Source organism: Neopelma chrysocephalum, unplaced genomic scaffold (assembly GCF_003984885.1).
Source record: "Neopelma chrysocephalum unplaced genomic scaffold, ASM398488v2 Primary Assembly neopelma1_96942, whole genome shotgun sequence".
Lineage (NCBI taxonomy): Eukaryota > Metazoa > Chordata > Aves > Passeriformes > Pipridae > Neopelma > Neopelma chrysocephalum.
Window position 1 is genome coordinate 3,058,072 of NW_020925585.1, and position 21,503 is coordinate 3,079,574.

Genomic DNA, 21,503 nt, shown 5'->3' on the forward strand with positions numbered 1-21,503 from the left:
AGAGTTATGATCTGAAAACTTAATTTAGAGATGTTGCTAAGGGTATGTTTAATCTCTGTCTAACTGCAAAGCTTTCTCACATAAAAATTGCTTTAATTTTATTAGGCAGATCATGACAACAGCTGAGGTCAGTGGAGGTAGCAACTGGATGTCTACAGCAAGAGAGTGTGATCTAATATAATAATAATGGCCCATCTTCGCGAACGAAGATTTGGGGAAAGGTCTTTTTACCTTTCCAGCCTGCGCAATGGATTTTTTAGGTGAGACACAGCCTGCGCTAAACTGAGCCGACCCTTTAATCCTAAGGTTCATCTGCCGGGGCCAAGCAAGCTTGGACAATGGCAGTGAGGGCCTCAGGACGTAGGTTTGTTTAGAGTGACCTTCTCATAGATGGATGGCCTTACAGGGCTAACGGGCTCCATCTGCCCGGGGAACTGGCTGGATTCAAACCTGGGTCGCAGAGGTGAGAGTCCTGCATGCTAACCACTAGGCCACCAGGGGTCCCCGAGTGTGATCTAATTCCTTCCCAAAGGAACAGTGGATCTAATTCCTTCCCAAAGGAACAGTGGAAATACAGTCTACAGGCCAATCATCTTGATTGGTGTAGGCTTTCTTCCAAGCACAAGCGAAATTTTGAAATACTAAGGGCTAGAGGCAAAGAAGGGAGATTAGAAGACAAATAGTCTTTGCATGAGATTGGGGAATTTTTCTATATGGGTCTTACAATTAAATGTTCCTCTGGACATGTAAAACTAATTTCATCCTGAAATAGGCAGGTAAGTAAATAAAATGTGTTATGCAAACTCTTCCTTTTACTTTGCTCCTATTATCCCCCCTTTAAAGACATTTTGTCTATGGATGAAGTAGCATAATATTCTTTCCCTTATGTATAGAGGAGAGGCTTAAGGCAAAAAAAAATCTGTCCATGGCACAAAACCACACTGATTACTTTCATTAGAAGGCAGGATTACCAGAACAGTAGAGCTACGCAAACCAAAGCTCTACAGAGCTGTGTTAGAGGTGCACAGAAGCACTTGTCCTGCCAGTATCAGACGGTATCAGAGCATATCAGAGTTGGTCTCCACTCATACTTAGTCAGACACAAACTTGGGTTGATGGCGGAAGTTTGGCCAGTCTGGACACGAGAAGTGCTGAGAGCTGCCCAGCATTAGACTTATAAATGTGGCAGAGAAATGTCTGATCTGAACCAACAGCCCTTGAAAAAAGGCAGAGGAGCTACCCATGGGCATGTGTGAGAGAAAATTTTACTACTGCCAGCTCAATGCATGATGGGCATGCCCAGCCCTGTTTAGAAGCTGAGTATCTCAGCCGTCTTGCTGAGAAACAGAGTCTGTCACAGTCACAGTATATTAACATGTATTTCATCATTAATGTAGCTACACAGCCTCTGCACAAGAGCTGGCTTCAACCTGGCCAGCCTGAATATAGGTAAAATAGAAGGTTCTCCACCCACACTTGACTGCTACTAGACCTATTCCTAAACAGCTACATATAACAAGTGGAAGACAAGGAAGACTGAAAGGAGGGAAGGGAAGTAGTGAAAATGAGAGTAAATATAAACAACTTATAAAACAGAAGAAGTAATCATAGGTCTCCAGTTCTTTAGTTTCCATTTTCTTTTGCTATAGATTACTTTTAACATTTTTCTAAAACAATTGGCATACAAACTCTAAATGTCTGGTCTACCACCATCTGGTGACTTCCATGAGAAATACAGCCTGGTTCTTTATGAAGTTTCTTGGTGAAAATCCTTTTTCTTGGAAATTAACTATTTCCCATCAGAAACCAAAGAGTCACTGAGAAATTTTCTTAAGCCTTGGAGATGCATATGGTCCTCAGACAGGCTCAAACCCACCACTCACAGTGCTGTCAGGCTCAAACTTGGTACTACTGGTAAAAAGAAGTTTTGTTCTATGAAATTCGTGCTACCACAAAGTAGTAGGAAAACAACCCAGGTTTGATCACTGATCATTTGGAAAAAGTTCACTTTCTTTCATCTGCCTCTCTGTAGCTGAATATGTTGACACACAGACAGCAGATCTATACTGGTTTACTACATCACCTCTTAGACTTGATTTCCATATGTTACAGAGCAATCCAGCAATTACTCGGTTATTTATATGCTAAGATGTTTCATTGCTTGCTAACACACACATATTGTAAATATCTCTGAGTATAGTTTAGACTATGCTGTTAATGACAACCACATTTTCATTTGGGAGTTTAAGAATATGGGTATTTCAGAAGTCATTTTCTTAATTCCCTAGCTTCTTTCTAACATTATTTTTCCTGTACTTAGACCTCTGTCATGAGGGCTTTCTCTTTGAAGAAGTTCTTAAAAATGATACAGTTGTAGAGACTATTAGAGTAGGCCTCCTCACTTAAAGCTAAAAGGATGTCTTTCAGAGTGATTTGATTTTTCTACTATATATATATACACCATGATAGATATCTTACCTGTGTGAGCTGGATTTATGAAGCAGCAGTAGCCACTTGTGTTAAATACTATTCTCTGCTTCCAGTGGAATAGCAAAAGAGTCTATACTCAGAAAACCAGCAGACTTATTCTCGCTTGTTGCTCTTTTGGTGTCAGTTACTTCTTCTCCCTGTTTTGCGTCTTGCTAGCAGATGGGAAATCCTTGCACAGCAAGTAGAAGTGCTTCCTGAAGTTTTTCCTCCTTCCTTTTTCTGAAGCTGAGAGGAAGTGTTGCTATCAGGTAGACTCTCTACTCATCACCTACTGTGGAACAGCAAATAACCATATGGACATTCATACATCAAACAGCAGGGAAGATTTCTGAAATGGTAGATTAGTGTGTAAGTACCAAATAAGGATATTATTAATTTTTTTACAAGTAATACTCTTCTTGCTGCTTCTGTCTCATTTCTATCTTGAGGTTGTCTGTACAGAAATCCTTTAAAATAAGTATTTCAGATTCTGAGGCTACACATAATAAAACTGAAACTTGATAGCCATCATTGCTATCAGTTACCTTCTGGCCAGCACACAATGATGAGCATGTGACAGGTAGACCAAAGGACTGCTGAAATCTTGCTCAAAACCACAGAATTGTCTGAGTTGGAAGAGACCCATAAGGATCATTGAGTCTACTCTGAAATGAATAGCCCATGCAGGAATTGAACCCACAACCATGGCAGTCTCAGCACCATGCTCTAACCTACTGAGCTAAACTCATAACACTGTTCAATGTATTGACATTGAAGATGTTGAGGTGTACCTAAGGAGAAGACATTTCTTTTCTGTGTTGAGGTTGTTAGATTCAAAGTACTTTGAGGTACTTTCCACAGTTTTAAAGATCTGCTTTCCATTTAACACTTTTAACAGATTAGAAAAACCGTGACTGCCCAGGGAAGCCTGGAGGTAGTTATAATCCCCATGCTTGGGGACATGATTTAGTGGTGGACTTGGCAGTGTTAGGTGTGCGGTTGGACTCAGTGATATTGTCATTTCCAATCTTAAATGATTCTATAATTTTGTGATTCTATATTTTTGTTTGTCTATCTTCATTTTCTTTGTAAATTGGTCAGGTTTCATCACTAAGGTTAATCCAAAAAACTGAATATGTATATGTCGTCCTTTCCTTATAATCTATTACTAGATAAGGAATCTATTGCAAGCAGTAACAGTCCCATGGTATTCTGTTTCGTAATATTAAGAAAAGCCATGCCAGTGGCAACTGATGCTTTCATTGTTTTTTAATTCAACAATGTGGTTGGGTTTTGTTGAATTTTCTTGAAAAAAAATGCTGGTCTGTGCAATCTACTGAAAAGCAACAAGAAAAGTCTGATTCAACATGATTGAACATCTGCCTGACAGAAGCATTCAGTTACTTCACCAACTACAATTAAAGAGTCCAATTGTTTAAAGTTTAACACATTTTAAGTGCTTTTCCGAGTGGTACACATTTTAAACTGATGTCACTCAAATACCATGAACATAACAATAGCTCTAGACATCCTTATAATTAGACTTATTGAAACAAAGTACTTAAGTCTGCAAATGCCTAGGCTATGCAATTTTCCAGACTGTGTTTCTAGTCTTCTTTCTTTCAGTACAATAAAATCAGAATGTCAGTATAAGATTTCCTCAGATTTCTCATGACATCTTTATAATGATTTTGCTTTGTTATATCCTCTTTCTGACTTTACAGTGTTTAGGTGCTGTCTACTTATGTTTCTATAAAAAGCTCCAAGGAATTTAATTAACTTATTTAAATGTGCTCATTATCTAGACTGAGAAAGGCCTCCTCATCGTTGCCAAAACCAGGCAATCACTTTACCCTCCAAGTTTTCATGCAGGGCATCCTACATCTGCAGAAACAAGCAGGGACTTCAGTCAGAATAATTCATTCATGCCACATGCTGCCTTTGCTCAGAATTGCAAATTTTGGCACAGGGTGCTTTGTTTTTGTTCTTTAATGTAGTTTTCCCCAGCCCACAAACCTCCAAATCTTGGGATGTCTGAAGGCATCCTTACCCGCATGATATTTAAATAAGAAAAGATGGAAGAAATACGATGTATGACTGATTCATGGAAGATGGTAATATTTTAAAAGTGTGTATACATATTCCAGGTGTGCCACAGTTATGTACACTTCTTGAGCTGAATAAAATGTTCAGCTGAATAAAATTCCCAGTCATTTTTTTGATTTGGAGTGCTACTCAAACTATAACCACATAGTTATGCAACAGCCCTGCAACAACCACTGTCAAAATGCTACTTATGAATATTAATTATTTTTTAGTAAACAAACAATCGTTTAGTTTCAGACCATTGCTTATTACAGCAGCTCTTTTAATTTGCATGCAGCAACCATAGAATAACCTCACAGAATCTAGATCCAGTTACAAAAATGTGCTACCCTTCTCACCTACCCGCATAATTAATTTACTGTCACTTGTTTCCTCTAGAGAGTGTTGGGGATAGCTGGAAACTGCAGAGATGAGCTCCAGAAACACCTGTTTATTTTCACTGTCTCCACCATGCTTCAAATGGGTGGGCGTCTAGTCTTCTCTCACAAAACCCTGCTCACTGGAGGCCTCTGCAAAATTATGCAGGTGTGAAATGTGTTCAAGTGGAGAGGCAAGTTGAGATTTCCCAACCCATGGGAGGCACGGTAACAATTCGTTCCCATTTGGGGTGTCCCCAGCCCAACTCCAAAGCTGAGATCTTCTCCTGAGTGCTGTCCTTTGCTTGGAAAGCTGCAAATGTTACAAGCCTGATAGATGATGAAATTTGATGACTAAATCACAGTAAGTGAGATCAGGTGTCAGCCTTGATCACAGAATGTGATTGTTGGTGTCAAGTTTGTATATTTTTTGAGTACCTTCACCGTATAAACCTGAAATTTTGCTTTTTCTGAAGTCTTCCTCACTGAAAAGAGAATCAGGTGCTAAATCATCTGGAGAGGGAAAGATGGGATTTTTTTTTTACTACTGCAAATAAAACCCCAAAGGTTACAACTATGTGCAATTCTGAAAATTAAACTGTACATAATATGTGTAAAAGTAATTAATTAAAGGACAGTATGTTGCTGTTCCAAGAAAAGCCCACAAGAATCAATTAGATGACAAGCTGCCTTTCTGTGAAGTGTCTGATACACAATCTCCTATTTTTCTCTTTTCTCACACATCATCTTGGCTTAGGGTGTATTTTCTGAGGGAAGCACACACAGAGCGGACAATTTTCTCTTGCACTGAATCATGATTTTAAGGGTAATTTGCACACTGTAGAGTTGATTAACATATTTAAAAGAAGCAACAAAGAGTAACCAACAGAAGTTAATCAGCTCCATCAGGAAATTAGTCTTAGCCAGAGTCTGAAATGGAAGGAAAAAATTAAACATTGAAAGGGTTCTAAAATGCAGGTGCTTTTTGGTGTAACGTAAAATACCTCCTACAAAATCACAGAAAGCTAAGTATCATAATGGAAATAATAATTTTGGTTTAAAAAAGCCCTGTTACTGAATTATTTTAAATGACCTGAAGGGAATCAGTCTTGAAATACCATGATACTAACTGGAAAACTCTTCTGGCCTCTCCAAACTCACCTGCATCTGTTGAGTAGAAGCCACAAGTATTAGAGACAGAAGTCTCCAGGCTTAAAAGTTTCTTTACAGAGTGTACATAGCTAGCAATATTTTATTCAGTTTGACCCAAATTACAGTAATTTGCACAGTTTGGTAGTTCAGTACGTTGGAGCCTGGTGTTAATAATGCCAAGGTGGTGGGCTCGATCCCGGCATGGGCCATTCACTTAAGAGTTGGACTCAATGATTCTTCTGGGTCCCTTCCAGTTCAGAATATTCATTGACTCTGTGATTTAATGCATAGCCAGGATCAAAATGGAGTTTCTGTCCTGTCTTTACTTGGCGATGGCTTAATTTGCTGCTCATTGTTTGCTTTGGTTGCTCTTTGTCTGCTTTTATCTCCAGGACACTGTCTTTCTACTTCTGAGAAACATCTCCACGTTTTTCTGGCTTCTTCCTGCCCCTCCTGCTCTGATTTAGCTCGCTGAAGTAATTGAAGCTGTACCTGCAATTCTATGACAGACTCTTGCTCCTCGTGAATTGCTTGGTTCAGGTGATTGTTCTTCCCGGAACAGTTGAGAGGTATTCACAACAGTTCTTTAACTCCAGTTCCTCATTCTGACTCTGAAAATCTTCCATGATGACCTGCAGTTCCTTCTCATCTTCATTCCACTTTCACTCTCAGAAGAACATTCCTCAGTTTCACTTCAGCCATGCAGCTAGTTACTTTCTATTTCAGCTATTTCTTCTCAAAGGTAATCAATTTCTTCCTTCTCTGAGGCAACCTACCTCTGCAGAAACTGCTCCATAGCCAGCAGTTATTCTTGTTCTATTAAAATCTCATCTTCCTGTGCAAGCAGAATACTTATAACTTCCTCATTCTCGCTGATTCTTCTTTGGAGACATCTTCCTTTGAAAGATTAGCAATTTATTGTGAAATCTTTGTTTAACACTCCTGTCTCTTAGCTTCTCTTAGTTTCCTCTTAAAAGCTGTTAAGATTCTTTGCACCTCCCAGAGTCTCTCTTCTTTGGACAAGTCTTTAGCCCCTGCCTGCAAGTCTCTGTGTAAACAGTTCAGCAGGAACTCCTGTCACCTCATTTCTTCTTTGATGCTTTCTTATGTTTCTGGAAGTGCTGGCATTGTTGTCATATTTGACCAGTGAAGATGTTTGGTCACATGCTTTAGGGTCATATTCCCAAAGAATTCTTGAACATGTATAAAAATTACATACAGGACATGGTTACTTATCTGGACAGTAAGGGTGAGCACTATAGAAATATCCTGGATGTTAATTTTTGTTTCCAGTTCCTTTGCAACAACATTGTACGTATGCATAATCAGCCAAGACATTAGGAGATAGCTACATGCTGGCCACTCTTTCAGCTGCCTCTGGCACTCCTAAACTTTCTCAGCTTTTGTGCTCTATTCACAGGCATCTTCAAAGTGGGGCATCAGCTCTTTGGTAAGAAAATTTTTAGGCAGTTGTCACAGGTACTGTTTTAGCAAGTTGGCTACTGTAGTGGACTTGTATTCTTCCAGTTTAGGAGATTCTTCTCAGTCTTAAGCTGCTTTTAGCTGAACAACTTTTGATTTTATTCATGAAACTCTGTAGATGCCTTCACATTTCATGCCATACTTCTCTATGAAACCTATACATTATGGAAAACTGCTGGCAGGAGGGTGCCATTATACACCATGGTCCTGTTTACTGCATCAGATGAATGCCAAACACATATCTATGACTTGGAACATCCACTTAAGATATTTCTGTCTTTTGAATTAACTTTTTCTTCTTCTCTGTCCACTGTTTTATGATATCTGTTGCAGTTATGTCTTTTGACTTCTTTTCTTTATGTTTGTCTTCCTTATGCTTGTCTTCCTTGTGGTTTTCATCTTTGGGTTTCTCTTTTGTTTCAAAATTCTTTTAATTTTTCTTTTCTTTTTTTTTTTTTTGCAACAGCTGAGTTTCTAAAAGACATTTATTCCCTTGCATTGCGTCAACTTTGAAGGACTTTCAGCATCATCACTGGAACTGTCCAGTGAAATCCAGCATAACCTTCTATTCTTTTCTCTTTCTTAAATTTTCCTTTCTTCTTCCCATGCTCCTTTTCATCATTAGATACTATATCCGGAGGCTCATGCAAGGTGTCATGAGGTGGTGAAGGCTCACTGGTGCAGTACCACCCAGAGAATTTTGCAGGAATGATTTCTTCAGAACTGGGAGCATGAGCAAGACCCCCACTGTGTTCTACTTGATGGTGTTCACTGGGGCTGCCAGTGGGAAGCAGGAAGAACTTGGTCATTCTGATATCAAAGTGAAAACTTCTACTACCTGTCAATGACACTGTCGGGGACCTGGGACAGCAACTCCCCTTCAGGTTCACAAGCAGGGCCTCGCCTCGCTCCCCATTCTGCCTCCATTGTCAGGCTACAAAGATGATGAAGGGCTCTGAGGGAAGCAGTACAACGAGTGGCTGAGGTCACCTGGTCTATTCAGCCTGGTGAGGAGGAGGTTGAGGAGAGATTTCATTGCAGTCTTCAACATCCTTAGGAGGGGATGTGAAGGGGCAGGCACTGATCTCTTCCCTCTAGTGACCAGTGACAGGACCCAAGGGAATGGCATGAAGCTGTGCCAGGGGAAAAAATTTTTCACCCAAAGATGGTTGGGCACTGGAACAGGCTCCTCAGGGAAGTGGTCACAGCACCAAGCCTGACAGAGTTCAAGGGGCATTTGGATGATACTCTCAAACACATGGTGTGACTCTTGGGGCTGGTCCTATGCAAGGCCAGGAGCTGGACTTTGATGATCCTTGTGGGGCCCTTCCAACTCTGTGATTCTGTGATAATTTCTGCCAATCTCACCTCCTTATTTTCTCTTTGCTTGCAAGGCACCTATTCATACTGAGTGTAAAAATCCCACTGAAAGTGTGGATCATACTTTCTACATGTTCTGTAATAGCTTGAAGCCACTATCAGCTGAAAGGAGCTGAAAGGCAATTTACAATAATTTGGTGTAGCATTAGGGAGCAAACCTTCTGTGTGTGCAGCCAGCAGAGACAGGTTCTGGACAGGTCTGACTTCGTTCATTTAAAGCATCATATATCCTGCAAAGAAATTTCTGAACACATTAATCATTGTTTCTGACAAAATCTTTTTCAGATGGATTAAATGTTAGAAATTAACATTTTCCCATCAGCTCTCTAAATTCCCTGCTTCTTCACAAAGTACAAATTATGGTTTTACAAAACTATCTATAAAATCAAATTTTTGTTTACACAAATTGTTTAGTTGAATTGGACACTCAGTACTCTGCGCTCCCAAAAAAGATGCAGGTTCACCTCTTATAGCCAGCCCTCATTACCCTTCCAATGAAATATGGTCTTATGCACAAGACAGTTACTTAATTTTTACATTCTGAACACCATAGCATTCTTTTCCCCCTCCCTCTTTTTCCCTGTACTATCATTATTTTGCATGGTTAGATAATAACTCAATCTCAATTTTTGAATCTTAAAGTTAACCATCATCTTTTAGTGGAATATTATCATGAATAATAACTATGGAAAACCTATTTTACTTTGAAAATCCCTATAAATGTTCATTTATATTTTATATTTGAAATTAAGAGTAAGTAAAGATTGATTTTGAGGGAAAAGAATAGAAAAAGGAACTGCAGAAAGTGGCAAAAACCTTCAAAGCATCTATTATTTAAAACATAAAGTAGACCAAGACAAATAATTTTTGTCTAAATTGGAAAGAAAATAGTATTTTGAGGTATTTTATATCCCAAATCTTCGTTTGCGAAGCCTAGCCATGATGATATGCCTGTTGGAGAACAGAAGATATGCATTGTGGAATCCTTTCCTCTTGTAAACTTCCTTGAAAAATTATGTATTTCCCATATTTCATCACTGATTTTATATTGACCATAAACACTCCTGCATACCTGGGAAACAAGATGCATATTTTTCATTTTAATCTATCAGTGGGTTCTATTTCCATTTGAGGAAAGCCAGCAAAGAACAAATATCTGCTTTCCATCACAAAGAACATACTCTTTATTCTTCAGCAATCTGACTGCACCTAAATCCTCTCGATATAAAGGAGCTGTTTTGGAGAAATAGGTGGACATTTGCTTTTGGTCGTACAACTATTTCAACAGCAGTAAAAATGCCTGCAAGTTACAGAGCCAAAGTGAAGATGCAATTTCTGAGATAGGCTTTAAAAAAGACAGAACAGGAGTTATACCATAGTCACAGATGTTAGTAGTAAATATTTAATCAGGGAAAAAAATATTTTCTGTTCTCTGCCTTGTAATAAATGACCTTACTTTAATAACGGTACCAAACCAACTCTGAATAAACACTAGGAGACAAAATTTTTAAAGAATTAAGGAAGATGTTAGTAGATTGATACAATTGTTTTCCTGTTACATAGTGCTGCCACTACTTTGCAAAAGCAGCAGCCTAGATGAACAAGCTGTGCAATATGACTGTGCCCAGAGACTGAAATTTGTCCCCTGTAAAGTTCAAAATGATACGTAGGCCTGTGGCATCCCCAGACAACACCCTCATTACTGAGTAACTAAGCTTAGCCAGCTGTAAGACAAATACAATATTATCTAGTCTATCAGACTACCTTTGATATTTTCTTGAGAACTCTATAAAACATAGTTTAAACCTAAGGCTGTGTCACAATGCTTCACAAATGTGAGATCTGAAACAAAATTTTTGCTAGGAGCTATAGGCATAATGTTGGCTGCAACCAAGTTACTTCACCATTTTGAAGCCTTAAGTGAACTGTTGCAAATTTTGTGGAGGCTGGAAGGCAAGCATCTCACAACACAGAACATCCTTTCTGGTAGGAGACATGACCTCAATAATATCCATAAGAATAGACTTAGACTGGACTAAAGTGTAGATGTTATGACATAAACATTGCTGTCCTTATTTCTACCTGTTTTTCAGATAATCTCCAAGGTGTAAAATACGGACAATTCTTTGGATCAAAAAATATGATAAAGTCTTGCTAAAGAATCCATTATAAAAAAAAGCCAAACTGAAGTCTGGCAGCTAGACATTGATAGTGTTTAGGTTGTTAAATGCCAGATTTTTCAGCTTAAACTCATTTCTATTTTTAATGTAATCTAGTGACTTCATGCTTATTGTAGTTCCACTTCTTTTATAAGTATTATACAAGAATACTGCTAATACTGCTAATACCAATAAATATTGCATTTGGCTACCACAATAAATGCATCTCAGTGCACTAATTTACTCTCTATTGAGATATTTCCAATTTGATGATTCTTACTAATGTTAATGAAATGGCTATGATACCTGCTCAGCTGGTGCTACGAAATGAATCTAGGAGCCGTAAGCTAGGGTGAGATAAGAAAGGGTTTAATTATGCCAAGGCAAATAGATGTTACACGGCGCGTGCCGGGCTGTGCCCGGGATGTTACATTTATAACAATATCTGGCCAATCCCAAGTGTGTCCACCCTATAACTTTTGGCCTGGTCCACCCCCTGGCCCGCCTCCTGGAATTGGGTCGGGGGGCTTTTTGGGACCCCTCTTCATCATTCTTCATCATCTTCGGGGTACAGAGAGCAGAGTGACCCAGTTCCTTGACTCTGTCCTGCGGTTTAGGCCAAGATACAAGCGTTCTCCAAACAAGACAGGCTTGCCTTGACTAAGAGACTAAACATTTTCTACTGGATATGGGAATAGGGTTGATATGGGGGTATGGAATGGGGTGAGAGGATTAAGGAATGTATAAACTAAGGGGTGCTAGGGGAGGAGAGAGAAAGGGTTTCTAAAATCTACTTCTATTACCTATAAAACTTATAAGGCTTACAAAATTAGAAAAATAAAAAAACATTAGGGGCTTAAGGCATCAGCTAGATGGTATCCAGTGCAGAAGAGACCTTGGCAAAAATGACAGACTGAAGTAGTGTACCTTTCGTCATATAAGTATGTTGTTAAATTTAAAAACAAAGCTCAAAGAGCTAACTAAGTTAATTATGACATTTGCAAAATTCTGAAGTTTTATGAGCCTCTTGGCTTCTTTGCTACATGGTCACCACACAAAACTCAGCTCTGTTGTTTTTCTTTGTTCATTGTGTTTTCTCCTAATAAGTTGTGTGAAATGCATCTGCCTCTAGTTGCTAAAAACAAATTTTAGCAATTGTGAAGTGCACAGAATAGTCATCTGTGTGAAGATAACATATAACAAGTATATATGTAGGCATTAACGCATGAGATTTCTTAAAGAATTAAGTATGAGTTGGCAATACATTTTTTTGCTATGTATCATTGTGCTGTTAGGGTTTGGGTTTTTTAATTTCTCAGTCCTCCGTCATCCAAATCTGGCACGTAAACCCCATAAATGTCACCAGAGAACTGCACTCAGACCAGCAGAGTGGTCTGTGCAAAGTAGATGTTCTGTGAATCTAAACATTTCCTTCAATAATGTTTTGCTTCTGTATCGCCATTTGTAATTTACAGAAGTTCTAGCCTTTCCCAGAGCGGTCTGGGAGTAGCAGTCCCTTACTTTATACTGAATTGTTGGATGCCTTTGGTTGCAGAAAGAGTTTATAAAGGTAATTCTATTTGTTGAATGAAATGCCTATGGAAACACTATAAGAGTCGTGACAAAGACAACATATAAAATACTAATGAGCTAATAGTCATATTATTATTTTTCCAGCAGTAAACAAGAACAATGTTTAATTTCTAAATACTTTTCATAGCTAAACAGAAGTACCTGCAGAAAGGCTTTGACCTGACAATCCTTGTTCTCATTGTAATTCTGTGAGAACTAGTATTTGACACATCCAAGAAAGGATCATGCCCTGACATTTGAGTACAGTCTCTGAGCTTCAAGTTACGCCTCTGAAATCCTTAGTTTTCTTTAAGCGACATCTTAATTGTATGACTTATCACTACACACATTTTAGAGTTGGTATATATTCTATATATTGTTGTTTAGTTGTAGGATGTATAAGCATTTATATGTAGTTTCTCTACAATATTGCCATCTTTCTGTGGAAAGAGAACACAGAAGTCTCACAGTTTCTCTGTGTGTAAAAGTAGGGCTTTGAAATTTACTGGCTAATGTGCACTGCCTATTTTTGTTAACTAATTGAAATATATTACAACAAATAAAAAAATCAGAGAGTCCAGAGATGGAAATTATCTATAATATTAGAGAATATCTTTTGCATCTATACGTGTGAAATACCTGCCTCTGCACACTTTGTTATCTAGTGTTCTAGGGGTTTTTTTTGGTTGGTTGGTTAGATGATTAGTTTTGTGGGTTTTTTTGTTTTGTTTTTGTTTTTTTTTTGTTTGTTTGTTTGTTTGTTTCTGAAGATCTACCATTTTTCTTGGGACCATGTTCCACATGCAAGGTAGTGAATTGTCGTGAGCTATCCTTTGTATGTCTCATATCCATATCCCCTTTTCATCTGAGCTACTATTTATAATTGCATTCCTCTTTACTGGTCTAATTTCATGTCAATTTTTGCAGGCTAAGCAATTCTCAGATAAGTAGATTTGAAGAATAACTGGCAACTTTACTCACGAGATAGTGAAAAAAGCTTATCTTTAAAATTCCTCAGGGCAGAAGTTCTTTTTTCATGTATGGTTTTCAGTGGCAAGTATGGTAGAATCTAATCCACATCTGAGGTCCTGTATAATGATGCAGTGCAAATTAAAAATTGTTTAATAAAAGTAGCAATGGGTAAGAACAACTTTCAAAGTGAATAGGTGTGTTATATAAGGCAGAAATTTTCCACCAAAATATTTTTTTCATCGCTCTGAGGAAGTTTGATCAGAGAATCACAGAATATGTTGAGATGGAAGGGAACCACAAGGATCATCAAAGCCCAGCTCCTAGCCCTGCACAGGGCCATCCCCAAGAGTCACACCATGTGCCTGAGAATATTGTTCAAAGGTTCTTTGAGCTCTAGCAGGCTTGGGGCCATGATCATTTCCCTGGGGAGTCTGTTCCAGCACCCAACGACCCTCTGGGTGAAGAACCTGTTTATAATTTCTGACCTAAAACTCTCTCGACACAACTTCAGGCCATTCCCTTGGGTCCTGTCACCGGTCACCACAGAGAAGAGATCAATGCCTGCCCCTTCTCTTCCCCTCATGAGGAGGGTGTAACTGCAATGAGATTTCCCCTCAGTCTTCTCTTCTCCAGGCTGAACACACCAAGTGACCCGCTCCTCATGCAGCTTCCCCTCAAGGCCCTTCACCTCCTTCATTGCCCTTTGGATGCTCTCTAATAGCTTAATAACTTTCTTAAATTGTGGTGCCCAAAACTGCCACAATATTCAAGGTGAGGCTGCACCAGTGCAAAGCAGACCAGGACAATCCCCTCCCTGTACCAGCTGGTGATGCTTTGCCTGATGCCTCCCAGGACACGGTTGGCTCTCCTGGCTGCCAGGGCACTGATGACTCAGATTCAACTTGCCATCGACCAGGACCCCCCAGGTCCCTTTCCATGGCACTGCTTTCCAGCCTCTCATTCCCCAGTCTGTCTGTACATCCAGGGTTGCTCCATCCCAGGTGCAGAGTCCAGCACTTTCCCCTGTTTTACTTCATACAGTTGGTTATTGCCCAGTCCTCTTAATTTGTTGAGGTCTCTCTGCAGGGCTTCCCTACCTTCGAGGGAGTCAACAGCTCCTCCCAGTTTTGTGTCATCTTCAGACTTGCTTAGTATCTCTTCCAGTTCTGCATCCAAGCCATTTATGAAGGTGTTGAAGAGCACAGGGCCCAAAATAGAGCCCTGTGGAACCCCTCTAGTGACAGGTCTCCAGTCTGATGTCACCCCACTCACTAGCACCCTCTGTGCTCGACCCATGAGCCCATTTCTCACCCAGCCCATGGTGTGTTTATCCAGCTGTAAGCTGGACACTTTGTCCAGAAGGATCCTGTGAGAGACAATATTGAAAGCCTTACTGAAATACAAAAAGATTACATCAGATGGCTTCCCTTGATCATTTAGGTGGCTGACCTTGTCATAAAAGGAAATCAGTGAGTGATATTCAACCTACAGTATGCATAGCAGGATTATAGCAGAGGCTTTGCATGTGTTGGTGTTATTATCCTGAGTGTTCAGCTGCAGTGCAGAGAAGCCTACTCAGTGATGTTTGATTGGTGAAGCACAAAAATAGGCATGGAGAATTACCAAAGTTCTAAATTCTTACTTACAAAACCTGTAACTCAAAGTTAACAGATATACTTTGACTCAGCAGTGACTCAACTGAATGATTCCTTTGAAGCAATAATGAACAAGTATATTTAGCATTTATGATACACTTATATTAAAAAAAATGAAAACACAACCATATCTTGTGGATAAATTGCATTCTATCATTTGTGGATAAGATGAAATATTACTACTATTTGATCTCTCAGAAAAGTTATAGACCATAATTCTTTTGTAATTGTTCTCCCTATTCACACCCAGAAAAGCATGTAGTTATGCAATAGCAGCTAACTATTCATATTGCAAAGTAGATTTACTGCAAAATTTCTACAGTAGTTGCAGTGCAACTGTGGTTTGACAGAATCAAATGCTAAATTATAAGATAAAACATATGGATAATCTGTCCCTCTAGGTATCTTCTTAGGAGCTTATACCATGCGAATTCAAATGATACCTGAGTACTTAAAGAAGGTAAAATATCACAAAACACCAGTGGAAATGCACCAGAGGCATCCATAACCAGGAGGACACAGAGTAATTTCAGGCATGATTTCTTAATCATATAAAGAGGATCTTTTACCTGTCAAATCTGTCCTTTCCAATCATAATGTGCTTGAGACCAAAATGAGTCAGGCACAAGAAGCCTCTTCCACAATACTGGCCTAAGAAAAAGGCTATCTGGTGCAAGAAAGAGAAAGCTTAAATCCTCTGACAGTGTTGACCAGCATTGTTCGAGAGGTGACCAGTCTAATGTTCACTCATGTCATCTGATGACCTAGAGTATTAGATATGTGTATAATATGATTTGCTACAATTGTAGCAGCTTCAGGCAAAGAGAATTCCTTTCTTTTAAGAGAAGTAAAGTGGTATGTATCTTTGCCAAGTTTTTGCCCTTTTTTTGATGGGATTGCAGGTCTGGTTTTGGTACCCTGCACAATACAAAGCAGATGCTACATCTCCCTTTCAGCTCAGGTCTGGCTTGCTGCAGATACTGCTGCTCTGCCCCTTCTTAGCAGCATAGTCTCCATCAGCAAGCTGGGAATCTAACTGATACCAGCAGTGGGTTTCAGTGTCCCCTAGAAAGGAAGGCTTAACTTTTGCGATTATGCCGGAAGGGCCTGAGGAGACGAACATCGACCCGTTTTGTGACAGAAAGAAGTTACTAGAGTCTCTAAGATGAGAAAGAGAGATAGAGAAAGAAATGGAAAAAGATGAAAGTCAGATGTCTTGCAGTCACTACATGTGGAATAATTCACTTCCTTCAGGTGAAAAACAGTGATGTGAGTCTTAGGGCATCCAAAATCCAATGAACAAGTGAATCAATGAACAAGTGAAACACTGTAAACCTCATCTCCCTCAAAGAAACTGCCTACATGTGAAAGCTCTGTCTTTCCCTCAACTGAGTTCTTTGAAGCAAATGACCAGCGGTTCTATGAAGAACAGTAGGATATGTCCCCATGACAGAATTATAATCTTTTAAATAAGATTCATTCATGAATACCTTGAAGCCTTTCTCCTTTGGGAACAAATAGAGCAAAATCAGAGTATGATGTCCTGCAGATATTGGCTGTCTCATGGAAACCATTCAGTAACATCACCAAGGACGGTATTGCACAGACTGCAGGCTCTTTCTCACTTCTCATTCAGACAAGGAGAATGCTACACGCTCACACTGCAGCGTACCTCTGGCACGGCAGAGAGGAGCACCATACCTCTCTGCTGCCAGCTATGACTTGGCAAGATACAGGCATACATTAAAAAATGCTTCCTCTCATCAAGTGCATACCTCAGGTGAAATTGCATTTTTTAATAATATAAAAAGAAAGTCTTTGAAAAGGAAGACTTTGTGAATATCTGGCTCATTCATTATTTCTTCTCCCCCCTCAATGATAAATGAAGGATGTCAGGGCTTTTTCTGCACTAAGTAGTTTTTAATGTTCAGGTGATGTTTAAAGAAAGTTTTTATTTTGAAGATGGCACTTTTGGACAATCATGCATTTTCTTTAAAACTGAATCTGACTATCATCCACAATATTGTTTTTTAAATTTGCTGAACATACAGTAACAGGAATAATATAAAGATTTTTTAAATTACAATGAATTAATGGTTAGAGTATTCTAAAAGTTATTTTAGAAATTAATTCTGAGTACAAAATGTGCATTTGCATTTCAGTTTCTGCATGTACAATACAATCTTTGAACTTATTTGCAGTGTCAGATCAGTGTTTGTTTTTCAGGGAATTTAGATATAACGTTCTTATCAGTTTCTACATGGATGCTTGTACATTTTGAATACCTATAATATTACCAGAACTACATCACTTGATGTACTCTGCTCTGATAAATAGGGTGCCAAGAAATTCTTCCAATTTATCTTACTTCATCTTATTCTATCTTATCTATGTATTTGTCTATCAATACCTATATATGGTATCTTAATGCTCACTGCTATCTTAATGGCAAGAATATTCCTTGGTAAGAGGGATGATAGTCAAGCACCTATGGATTCTAGTAATTGCTTGCAATCAGAAGAGGCTGAAAGGGCCAGGATACAGCTGCATTTGAGTGAAAACAATGCTAAATATGCTCTAACTAATCTCAGAGACTAGACTTTGCTCTGTTCCTTATCCCACACCTGTGAGGTAAAATTGGAGTAAATGCAAGGATTAGTCTGTGACATCAATTTTCGGCAATGCATGAATATCTAGAATCCTATCAAAGTATAAACACATTTCTGTTCAAGTGAATGGCTAGAAATTATAATTAATGATATTTATTTTACCACTATAAATGAAAACCACATTTTTACAGTTAGAGATATAAAATTGTTCAGTACAGCTGTATCACACTGAAGTCTTCTGTATGAGGAGTTGATCTCGTACCCTTCTGTTATTTTACGTCTAGGCCTCTACTATGATGTTGGGGGAGGGGGAAAGAAAGATTTTTCCTTCTTTATGGAAATGATGCAAATTTGAGCTTCAGAAGCTTACCTGGGTTATGTCTGTTTAAAATAATTCTGAACCGCAGGCAGCTGTGGTTAATGGATCTACTCAATACTACAAGCAAGTCGTTAAATGTGATTAACCTCCACAGCTCTCAGGATGTAGGTGTCTAAATTAAATACTTCTCAGACATTCGGGAAATTTTTGGGTTTTTTTCTCAGGTGTGAAAAATAAATTTATTCTCAGTCTAAAATAGCTTTATAATGTTGTTCTCTTGATGTATTGAATTATTGTTTCAAGCTAAGTAGCAAAATTCTGACAGATGAGAACTTGATTTACAGTCATACCTTTTGAAAATAAAGTAGCAGAGAAAAAGATGCCTTTAATCCCCACTTTCTTTCAGGTTTAGAAGATTTAAAATACCTAATTTATTAATTTTAATTGTCTGAGTTGGAGGTTATGGTTTACTCCAGGAATAAAAGCATAAATGAAAATTTTTTAAAAAATGTATTTTTCTGACCTGGTAGAGAATAGAATAAAGACTTTTTGCTTTTCCTAGCTACTAACCTAGTAGGGTAGATAGGATAATATGCGTTGTAAGGACAGGAGAGGCTTAATGTCTATCTGCAGAAAAAATTCTTTTAGGAAGATGTTTGATAATTGAGTTCCCATATCTGTCCTTGAACTTGCTATAAGAAGACTGTGTGACTTAAGTTTAGAAAATTTGGCTTTAAGGTGACTTCGTTTCTTTTCAGTAAGAACTCTTAAAGAAATTCTCCTTTTCCTTACATTTATTTCAGTCTAGACATTTCTGACACTTATGTTTAAATTTCCTACTAACTTGTTTTACTCCCTTCTGATTTGTAATAGGAAAACTAAATATTACTAAGCACAGGATGTTATAAAATAAAACTATTCCTTCACTGTTGTTCAACAATCATGAAACAAAAATGACCATTCTGAAGAGTAAATTTGATGAACATGTACTTGATTTGATTCTTCAACTGTTTAGTTTGTTTAATATTTTTCCAGTTTATTATAGCTATTTGAACATTAAGATCTTCAAGTATTTTTAAAGAGTATCTAGAATTCTTGTAATAATCTTGGGATAAAAACCCCAAAACAATGAATTTGCATTTCAATTCTGTGCAGAGGCTTGCAATGCAAGTTGGTTAGGAGTCAGAAAATGGCTAAGGTTGACAGGAGCCTTTGGAGGTCTCCTGGTCCTGACTTCTGCTTAGGCAGAATCACCGAGACCCAGTTGCCCAGGACTAAGTCCTGGCTTTTGAGTATCTCCAAAGATAGAGATTTCTCAGCCTCCCTGAGCAACCTGTGCCAGTGCTCAGCCACTGTCATAGTAAAAACTTTTTCCTGATATTCAAAGGGAACCTCATGGTTTCTTATTTGTACTCATTGCCTCTGGTCCTGTCACTAGGCAACATTGGAAAGAACCTGTCTCTGTCCTTTTTGCACCATCCTTTCAGGTATGTATATACATTGATGAGATCCCCTGAGCCTTCTTTTCTCCAGGCTGAACATTCACAGCACTTTCAGCCTTTCTTCCTAGGAGATATGCTCCTGTCCCTTCATCATCTTGGTGGACCTTCACTGGAGTGTCTCCAGTATCGTTGTCAAATGCTGATGATCCTAGCACATACCAGAGTGCTCCAGATGTGTCCTCACCAGGGCTGAGCAGAGGGGCAAGATCATCTCGCTGGACCCACTGGCAATGCTCCCCCTAATGCTGCCAGGATACCATTCGCCTTCTTTGCAGTAAGGCCACATTGCTCACTCATGTTCAATTTCATGTCCACCAGGACCACCAGGTCTTTTTCTGGGATTAGTTCTCCTCATGTGCAGGACTTCACACTACTCCTGTCAGCTAATTTGTCCAGCTTGTTGAGATCTCTCTTAAATCTTATTTGCTCTCCTAACGGTTCAGGTCTTGCTTGTTAAGGTCAGTTTGAATTCCTGTTTAGAGTAATTATATCCTGGTAGCTGACATACTTTTAAAGTCATTCATGTATGCTACTACATTTTAGTGGACCTTCAAAGGAGAATTAAAAACATAAAAGGACTGAGAGATCACTTTAAATACAGTGAGTTCGTATCAAGAGTGTTGAACTTGCTTCAAAAGGAGGAATACAAAAAGTCAGTGAAGTGCATGACTGATCAGTGTTTAAAAAAAATTTAAAAGCCTGCTCTTCCTTCTCTATTCCTTCCTCTGTTCAGCACATATTTAAACTATTTTTTTCTTATGTGGGTGTCCATTTGACATCCTACTAAATTATGTCAAACTGTATCTTTTAACTACAGAAAGCTTGTGATATTATTTCTAGCATTTAGAAGTCATACCACTCATTTTTTACAACAATTATCTTGTGTAATCTATATACAAGTTGGAAATCTGTGGGTTTCTTATCTGAATGCAGAGAACACCGGATCAGGAGCAAACAGTGTCCATAGACATTCATCTGAACAACTTGAGGGACTGTGGTTGCAGGCATGGACCCTGGGGTCCAAGTGTCCTGTATCGCTGTGCAGTGCCAGCCTGTGCCCCACAGTCTGCTGAGATAAGCTTACCACGAGACACAGAGCACAGCTGGTAGGCTTTCTTTTAAATAATAAGTAACTATGGCTATGTACTAGAAATTGTTCTTAAATGCTGTAAACACAAGATTTTTGGGTTTTCTTTCCAAAAATAGCCATAGATGTGATATAGTCTTGCAGGAAGAGAAAATGAAGAACCTATACTGTGAACGTCTATTAAGTACAAAGATAAGCATTCAGGGCAGATTGCTAAAATGCACCTGACACAAAAGTTTTCAGCATGGAAGTGGCATAGTTATTTTCTCAGTAGAAAATACCTCAGAAACATAATGGTGAAAGATTACTAATGGCAGCTAGTCTGCTGTGGAAAATGTATGTGAAATATATGTTTTAGTACCACGCTTGCAAGACAAGTCCTGTTGGCTACCCAGGAGGGTGTCGCACACACATTGACTCCTAGGATAACCATCTCCCCTTCAGTCTTTTCTTTAAAAATGTTCAGGGCATTGTTCCCGGCTTTAACTGGGGTTAAATTGATAATACCCTATTTATTCTATTTCTATAATACAAAGCTAAATCTTCAAATTCACTTATTTACTTCAGGATGTTAGATTTTTTTAAAAATTGTTGGTCCACTGGCTGTTTTGTCATGTAACTTAGAGTAAAAAATATAATGACCGTTGAATTTTCCTCTGATGACTTCCTCCTGTAATAAGGAT

At 38.6% G+C, this 21,503-nt stretch overlaps 1 pseudogene; it reads right to left on the reverse strand.

Moving 5' to 3' along the window:
- Positions 1 to 1,704: 1,704 nt before the first annotated feature.
- LOC113960952 lies at positions 1,705 to 8,484 on the reverse strand (annotated as a pseudogene).
- Positions 8,485 to 21,503: the final 13,019 nt, after the last annotated feature.